This window comes from Amblyomma americanum, chromosome 5, assembly GCF_052857255.1.
Source record: "Amblyomma americanum isolate KBUSLIRL-KWMA chromosome 5, ASM5285725v1, whole genome shotgun sequence".
NCBI classification, from domain to species: Eukaryota; Metazoa; Arthropoda; class Arachnida; order Ixodida; family Ixodidae; genus Amblyomma; species Amblyomma americanum.
In genome coordinates this window covers 39,513,718-39,522,615 of record NC_135501.1, presented here as the reverse complement: position 1 = coordinate 39,522,615, position 8,898 = coordinate 39,513,718, and the positions used below count along the sequence as shown (strand labels likewise).

Sequence of the window (8,898 nt, the reverse complement as noted above, 5' to 3'; positions counted from 1 at the left end):
AACTTTTTCAAAAGGGTACCATTGCCGGGAAGACAAATAATTTTAAAAATTGCTTTTAGAAGTAACCATATGACTCTTGCACCATAATATTACCAATGTCAGCTGAAACCAGACAAGCGTTGATTCGTCTCAACTAGTGAGCTGATTACTTATTTAAAACGTTATTAAACGTTATTATTAAAACGTTTAGCTGTTCCAGTTACGCGCCTGGTTGCGATTGGAGAGTTGTAGCTGGCTTTAGTAAGAGGAATATTTTTTTTTATAATTTCGAGAGCGCGATGAGAGTCGGTTCTGTGTCTTAGCACATTTTGCCATTTCTCGAGCAATCCGAAAATCGCGCGCCTGCGGTAAACACTGGGCGATGCCTATGAAGTCTCGTCACTCCATGGCGCACGTGTCATGTGACGTTCTCTGCGACGGCTCGGCTGGCACATCGAGGAGCGATGGCCGTTGAGCACCAAGGTGTGGGCTAAGTATTCTAATTTACTATAGTGTTGGCTGCACAGAGATAATAAAGTGGCACTCGTGCCCTGGAGTAACGAGACTTCATAGGCATCGCTCAGCGCTCACCGCAGGCGCGCGATTTTAGAATAGCTTGAGGGCAAAAGCTTGCTGAGCCACTGCACCGACAGCAATTTCGTTTTCAATATTCTTAAAACTCTACGGATATTGTTGACTGCCGAATACAAATCTCAGATTGCAACCGGGCACACAACTCTAATAGCTAAAAGGTTCTGGCTTACTACTTAAGACGAATCACCGGTTCTTCTGGCATCGGCCGCACTGGTAATACGATGGTGCAGAAGTCAGTAGTTTACCTCAAAAAGCCGATGAACCAAAATTAACATAGACTTTTCAGAAACACCCTATCCCATTACAAGACCGTGAACACCCTGCACAGTTCTGGTCGCTGCTCTTTAGGGAAATTTTGCTCTGAGCCAGTATACCTCCAAGAGCTACTTACTGTGACGACAGTAAGTGTGCGTAGTAACCTTCATCCTACATACTGGAGTTGCGCAACATTTGAAGTGCAACATTATGAGTTTTCATCAACTGCAATGCTGTGTGTTTCATTACTTTTTTTGCGTACAACTCTCGGATTGCGCTGTGTAAGCACCAATTGACATCGACTAGCATGCAAGTCCTAGAAATTGATGTTTCCTAGCCAACAGCCACTGTGCCACGAATTACTTGGCGCATGGCTCAGTTCTGTTTCGTTGAATTCGCACCTGTCACCTCGCCGTTTCACCAATTGACATCGACTGGCATGTAAGTCCTAGAAACTGATGTTTTCTTGCCAACAGCCACTGTGCAACACAATTCTTGTCTCATGGCTCAGTTCCGTTTCCTTGAAATAGCACCTGTCATCTCGCCGTTTCAATAACTGACATCGACTGGCGTGCAAGTCCTAGAAACTGATGTTTCCTTGCCAACAGCCACCATGCCACTAATTACTTGACTCATGGCTCAGTTCTGTTTCGTTGAATTCGCATCTGTCACCTTGCAGTTTCACCAACTGACATCGACTGGCATGCAAGTCATAGAAACTGATGTTTCGTAGCCAACAGCCACCATGCCAGAGATTTACTTGGGTCATGTCTCAGTTCTGTTTCATAAATTGACAACTGTCACCTTGCCGTTTTTTTCAGAGGCGTAGAGAACCTGTCATACCTGGCCGCAGCGCCGTCTAGTCTCGTTAAAATATTCACCGGCGCCAAGCACTGGCAGTCCTCCGTGGCTCGAAATGGTGAGACGAAGTCCCTTACTTCTAATGCCTTTAACTACTTCCACGCATCCTTGGTGCAGCAGGTAGCTGCTGCCAAAAACATTGATTACCAGACCATCAGCTCTACTATAGCCAAACTTTGCCTTATTTTGTTCGCAGTGCCATTGCAGCTCTTGTGTATTACCCGTCGGCTTTTCGTGAATGTCTTCATACAGGGGTCACCTAACGGAGAGCGTCTAGGGAATGCAAGCCACGTGGGACTGAATCTCAAGCAATCGTGGGATTGAATCCCTGCCGTGGCTACAGCATTTTGACGGAAGAAAAATGCAAGAAAGCCACGTCCCATATGGTGTCTGCAAACATTAAACAGCCCCTGATCATCACAACTTATCTGAAGCCCTCCACTACGGCACCTCTTCAAACTGCCTGCTTTCCTTGTATTGTTTCATATATCCCTTAACCCACGGAGTTGATCAGGTTCTAATTCTATGGGCTACAATCACTGCACATTTAGTTTGGTCGTTTGTATATTTGCACTGCCTTCTGATAAAAAGTAGAGAATAATTTTCAGTGTTTTCTATGCTATACAATTTGAGAAATAATACGGCATGTTTGGTTTGGTTTCATGGCTTTCAAAGTCTCAAAGCAACTCAGACTATGTGGTATGCCATGGCCTAGGGCTCCGCATAATTTCGACCACCTGAGGTTCTTTATCGTGAAGTCATACCACACAGTAACTTCTAACACTTCGCTTCTATTGAAATACGACTACCGCGGCCCGGTCAGGATTAAACCTGTCCCTTTCGGGTCAGCCGCCGTGCAGCCTAACCACTTAGCCACCGCTGATACATACTTCTTACGAAATATTGGTTATCTCCGCCATAGAAAGGCATTCTAATTCATTGGAGCGCATTTCATCTAAAGATGCACAAGTAAATGAACCTGAATTCTCAGTTAAATAACAGCGCGCGTGTGGCAATGTGAAGAATATCAGGCGCAATCTTCAGCTACACCTCCGCACGGAATCGCTATGCAAAAAGGCAGAAGAGTGTATATGTTCCTCGACTGCAAATTTTTCTTTGTTATGTTTGTAGCTTTGTAGCTTGCTGCACGGAATGCTCCACCCTGTAGGGGCTAGCGTGTATGCAGAAAATTATAATTACAGGACACTGTGTCAACGAATCGCTCCGATGTACCGACCCTACAGCGCTAGTTGTGGCTTGAGTCCAACCGAGACCTTGCCGTCGTCCGGTAAAACCAAATCATAGTCTGTTTTAGCTGGCCGGTTTTACAGTCCGATCCGCAGGCGAGCGGAGAGGCACTGAAGTGGGCATGCGCAGTACGCTTACCCGCTAGCAAAATTGCGCCTTCGTTTCGGTGCTGCTCGACTTAGCTGAGTGTCGTGTCGTACGAAAACATCTCGGGACAGTCATCCGTAGCAAACTAGAACACGCTGCATTCATTTGGGGCCCCACTTTTGCCAGCCTAACTTATGCCCTGAAGCTTGTTCAGAATAACTCCGTCCGTTTCGTTCTACATAAATACCTCGTACTGCTAGCATATCATATGTCAAGCGCATGTTAAACCGACCTTCATTAGCTTCTCGTCGAAAATTTTCTCGCATTTGCTTGTTACCTAAACTTTTTCAAATTTGTTCCAAGAGTATCTGATCTCGAGTGGACCACACACACAACGTTGGAATCGCACTATTCAGGACAAAAACATGCAGAAACTACTTGCCCCAAACACAAAAACACTGAAGCTATCTTCCCGGATCGATTTCCAGCATTAAAGACATTCTTCATTTTAGAAACGCATTTGCGAACAATGTATATGTAGATAATTGACTTGTCTGAGTGGACTTTTTTAAGGTATTTACCTTTCAGCGCTGGTTGTTGGCTTACTTCCGGCGCAACCTTGTCGTGGTCTAGTAAAGTGACGTCAGTGCGTGCCGCAGGATTTGTCCCGTGACCTTGAGTGACCATGCGTGTGTTGCGTGCATCAGCGTTCCATGGATCATGAGTGCGACGTCACTCGATCACTCGCTACTGTGGCATAGAAGATTATGACTCGCCCGCGGTAAAAGCTGGAAAAAATCTCAAACGCGAGCGCAGGGGACGGCTAGGTACAAATCTGAATTGCAGCACTTGCAGAGCGAAGCTACAGTTTTAGCAGCGAGAGGAGCCTAACTGGCGAGCTCGATATTGCGATCGATGAGAACTGTGCGATAATCGAAAACAGCGCGCCCAGCAGAAAAACACGGTTCGGCTTCTGAGGCAGTTGTGCCTTAACTCAAAACCAATCTGTGGGGCTTAACTTCTTCGGTCTGCGCAAGACACACAACAGCGTTTATATCAGAGAAAAGCTGCAAGCCATCCCAGGAGGCCTCTTTAGTCCAAGAGCCCTCTGGCTCCAGCCTGGCGCGGTGTATAAGATTAAGCGGAGTCTTTCAAAGGCGTTGCTACTTTTAGTGTTGGTGACGCTTGATCCCGTTGATCACCGATGTCCTACTAAGGAGGGGTAAGAATGCAGGCAGCGCTAAAATTTGCAGCATCTTTCTTGGTCGCCTGGTAGCATTCTCTTTGTGAAGTCCTAATGTTTTGACGTTTTCAGGGGCCAATGTTGTTCCTCATCCGCAGCGTCTACGTTTTAGGTAAGCGTCACTTTATGTGCTCATTGACATGTCACGAAAGTTCGTAGCACGTAGTAGATGATCGCCATGTTCTTAGCAGCTAAATTCTTATGTCATAATCAGTAAGGCAATATCACACCAGCCGCCCGACGCATTCTCGCATCAGGACACACGCTTACTCAAGTGATAACCCTCGCACGGGTTCCTGGGCATGCCTCAATGCCTGGCAATTAGCCCATTCATGCGCTGGCCCGAGCCTATCTCTCGGGCGTCGTGCGATCAAACACCCTAACTCGTGTGAAAAACTTCGCGGGCTATTCACAATACCACCATGTCACCACTCATTACAAAAACAGCCGCTTTACCTTCCACCACCTAACCGCAAACTAGATTCAAAATACAGTGCAATCTGGCGTCATCTGCAGACAACTTGCTACATCTCACACCCTACTATGACCTTCCTCCTCTGCTCAATATTAGGGCCGCCGAGGTCACCATTAGACACTACCAGTGGGAATGCGCGCAACCCATGGCAGTCGCACCTATACCCACCTCATCCCTTCTTCATGGGAGGCTGCTCTGTGAGTTGCTCAACCAAATGGTTAAACATGTCTAGTGAACAGAGCTCTTAATAAGACCCAGGCCCGTGGAGTCTTGGACAAGGTGGGGATCACCCTTGGGGGTTTTCTGTCCTTTTGCTAAAATAAATTTGTTACCACCACTACAATATACAAAAAAGTAGCACGGACTTTATGAACCAAGTGTATAAGACCCGTATTTGCAGTCAGTAATAAATGTTTGGAGGCTCTTTGCCGTGCCGCATCGTTTCCACGTTGCGTTCTATACTCTATTAAAAGGGAACGAAGAAACGCTGAACGTTAAATCAAAACGCTGATATCTAAGAAATGTTTAATGTTGTAAAATTGTGTCGTTGGCAAGGCCGTTTGCCCTTGGACTAATTTCTCGTCTTTAGCTGTTCTCTTTTGAAAAAAGGGCTCGGTTGATAGTAAACATGTTTGTGTGCCCTCATGAGTTTTTTTATGTAATTTTAAGCCAGCTTGAGAATATGTGCACACACAGACATGAAGACCCTTTCGCTTTGCAATAAACTGTAGAGTTTGGCTGCGAAGATGTTCAAAACATGTAGTGATGACAAACAACTTTTTTTCTTTTCAACCTTCTCATATAGCCGCGTGCTCGTGCGAAAAGGTGGGTGTGTCTGCGCTACAACCGTCTTATTCGAGCAAAGTCTACTGTGATGTCTGAGTTATTCCGTGATTAGTGTTCGTTACTCTTTCTGGTGGAGCAGCCGGACGTGATACCAAAGGGCGTCTATATACGCGGATTTGGCTCTAGTGCACTGCAGTATGAGCCACTACCTCCAAGATCAGTCACCCGTGTTCGGGCCCTTGTGCCGATGACCAGAGCTACCGGCACTGTGCACAGGTTCGACGCAAAAAGTGCGGTTCGTGGTGCACCAGCCTTACACACCAGCGAACTCACATGACGAGATGTTGTAAAACACTGAGAACTGCTTGGCGAATTCGAATGGGTCGCCTGGTGCAATGGCTGGGATGCTGAGCGGAATACTCCCGAACTTTTACTTAGCTTTCGTAGACTCGGCGCAGATTATGCATGAGAACTACAAAGCTGTGTCGCCATATTGAAACCAGTTTAGTCGCAAGCTGCTAGTGACCTACGTCAACACTGAGCTACCAGAATGAGCTCAGTCTGCGCTGTAATAAAGGGACCGTCACGATGTAGTACTTTGTCCAAGTGGGACGATTCGAACATGCCCGAGGACAGGAAAGTGCGTCACCTATTGCGTGGCGTCAATCAAAAATGCCTGCCAAGACGAGCCTTCGGCCGGCGGTTGAGGTGTCACTCGAAGATTTGCATGCATTAGGGAAACGTGCTATTGGCCCAAGCTGCTATCTTCAGTCCAGCTCTACTTCAAGACAAGCGCCGCATGCCAGCGACAAAAGTTACCACCCGTAAAACCAACAAGGCCTTTCCAGCAGATTCCAATGTCTACAGCACCTTTCTAAAAAGTAAATGAACTTGCTGGGTTCATTCCCAACGGCATCGCCGGGGAACAACGGAAGTGCAGTAGCGTCTCACACCTTGACGCGGTAGACAGAAAAAAATCCGGTTCCCTGCTGAACTGCCGCAAGAGCGGCCCCGTGTGTTGTCACATAGCACCAGCCTTAGTCATCATGGGACGCGGCGTCGTTTTTACGGCCCATTTGATGCGCTTGCTTTCAACTTACCCACACCAGCCACAGAAAGACTGCAGCTTCTCATTTGCGTACAAGCACGCTTACTGAACGCCTCAAGTGGACGCTTGCCAGCATCTGTCTACGCATATCGATGCTGAACACTGCACATGAGACGACGTTCTTTCGTATGGATACGGTGCCTTGCAACACGGCCGAGCAAGATACTACTCATCATACTCCATCCCAGCTGGCCTATTGTTGTCGCGTCACCACCATGCTGTACGCTATGCTGCCCACTGGTCGCGACGAATATGACGCCGACGCCTACGCTGACGTCGACAGATTCCTCCCGCCGGCTGAGGAAGGCCGTCAGATCGCAAGGTGTCGAATCTAACTCCAGCAGCACCTCGACGGCGGTCGGCACAACATTCGACGCCGAGACGTCCAGTATGAGCCTGCAGATCATGCATGGGTCTTTACAGCTTTGCGCTGTCAAAGTTTGTCGCCGCTACTTCAATACATGCGAGGTAGTTTGGTCTTTTAGTGACGTTAACTACGAAGTTTTACCATAGCAGCAAAGATCCTCATTACGCCGGCCCCATCAGACTGAGACTGTCCATATGTTTCGCATGAAAACCTAACCGCGAAAGGATGCTATCCGCGGTGTTACCAGTTTGGGGTAGTCTACACTTCACACATCGCACAGTAGCTCCGGGCCTTTTGTTATTTGCCAGCGTAGAGCCGCATTTCGTGGGAGGGGGTAAATCCGCGTGCTAGTGGCTGAGCAGACGACGAGGACGAAGCGAGCGTCGGCGGGAGAGACATCTTGTAGAAGCACACAGTCTTCTGTGCTGTCTCTGTGAATCTGTGCCAAGTGTTTGTGGGGATATTTTATTCGCTTATCAACAAAACCATTTTTTTAATTTTTTTTCTATTGGGAATATGGAAGATCTTTTCTAGGTACATAAGTTTTTGTTGCAGAGGTCGAAGGCAGAATTTAAATAGCACCAACGAAGTGAAAATATCTAAATTTCATTGAGGAGGCGAAAATTCGGATTTGAGTTGCAGGAGAATGATCGGAAAGAAAACCGCATTGTTATCTTCAACAACTGCATAAATAGGCTCGCCATTAAAACCACTTTGGTTCTTATTTTTTCGCTTTTAAACTATATCATCTATGGAACAAATAAGATTGATATGTACTGCATAACTTACTTTGCATATATTATATAATATGTATCAGAAACAGGAATTATTAGACACCTCGAGCTCTTTTAGAAGGACGATTACTGAGAAAGGTGATGTTTGTTCCAACACTTCGAACAATATCACGCAACGCGTCACTTATGCGTATGCCTCAACACTTCTGGAATGCCGAGTGCGCACTGTGCAAAGAGAAAAAATATCTGCCCCTACATAACCAATAGCCCAGCATGGAGTGAAGTCATCTCCATATCTGCAGCCTACTCTTCCCCCTGCCTCCTAAATTTTGTACACCGCTCAGCAGGTTTCTAGAAAGTACCATGGCCTATACGGAATTACCGGTGAATCGAATGACCTGGAATACCTCTCGCTAATTTGGTTGGAAGTAATGCTTTGAGAAAAAACAGTGACCCGTTTACAATAGTTGACCTGTTCCTCTAATTTTACTGTCCAAAATAAGAGATTTGTTTACAAAGCAACTTTTTTTGTTGCGGCTTTTTATATGTACATCTCCCCCACGCAGCCGCCGCTTGGACAGCTGTTCTCGCACTTCCCCATCTACTGAACAGAGCCGGATTCAGCAAGACGGGGGTGAGGCCGAGGTCACTGGCCGCCATGCTCCAAGCCCGCTACAAGGGCGCCATCCCCAAGCATGGATACTTTTCGAAGCTCCAGCAGTGGGGAATGACCAGCCCTCCAGTCATCATCAACCTCGCTGTTGGCGCTGCAGCTGGCCACTTTGCATTGGGGGTAGTGTCATGATGGTGCGATTCACCACCACTGCAGTTTGCTATCGAAGCGGTCTCAGGCACGGCCACTAATGCCATGCGCTCCTAGCGCCTTCTGGCTATTTGAAATAAAAATTCGATGGGCAGGAGCTTAGACAAAATAAAACACGCTCGGTAGTCCTTTTATGAAGACATGAAATCTGTTGGTGGCACTGAACTAGATCCCTTGCAAACAGGTGCCGGAAATATGCTTGCGCAGCTGTGGCAATCTAAATTTCATTTCCTCATTTAATTATGGATTTATGATACATGTATGCAGAGGAAAGCAAAAGAACTGCGTGTAATCCATGAATGGTAGCGCAGGGGTGCATAACTTCTGTCGAAGTCGGT

The 8,898-nt window shown here is 46.9% G+C and overlaps 1 long non-coding RNA gene across 3 annotated transcripts in view; it reads left to right on the top strand.

Annotated features, from left to right (window-relative positions):
* LOC144134646 (uncharacterized) overlaps positions 1-8,652 on the top strand; it is a 10,392-nt gene extending 1,740 nt beyond the window's left edge. For 2 of the 3 annotated variants that reach the window (XR_013315192.1, XR_013315193.1), the window contains exons 3-6: positions 1,650-1,747; positions 4,340-4,379; positions 4,839-4,939; positions 8,304-8,652. This is a non-coding gene — a long non-coding RNA (uncharacterized LOC144134646). The remainder of the gene's footprint in view (positions 1-1,649; positions 1,748-4,339; positions 4,380-4,838; positions 4,940-8,303) is intronic. The other variant, XR_013315191.1, reaches the window with a different exon arrangement.
* The last annotated feature ends 246 nt before the right edge of the window (positions 8,653-8,898 follow it).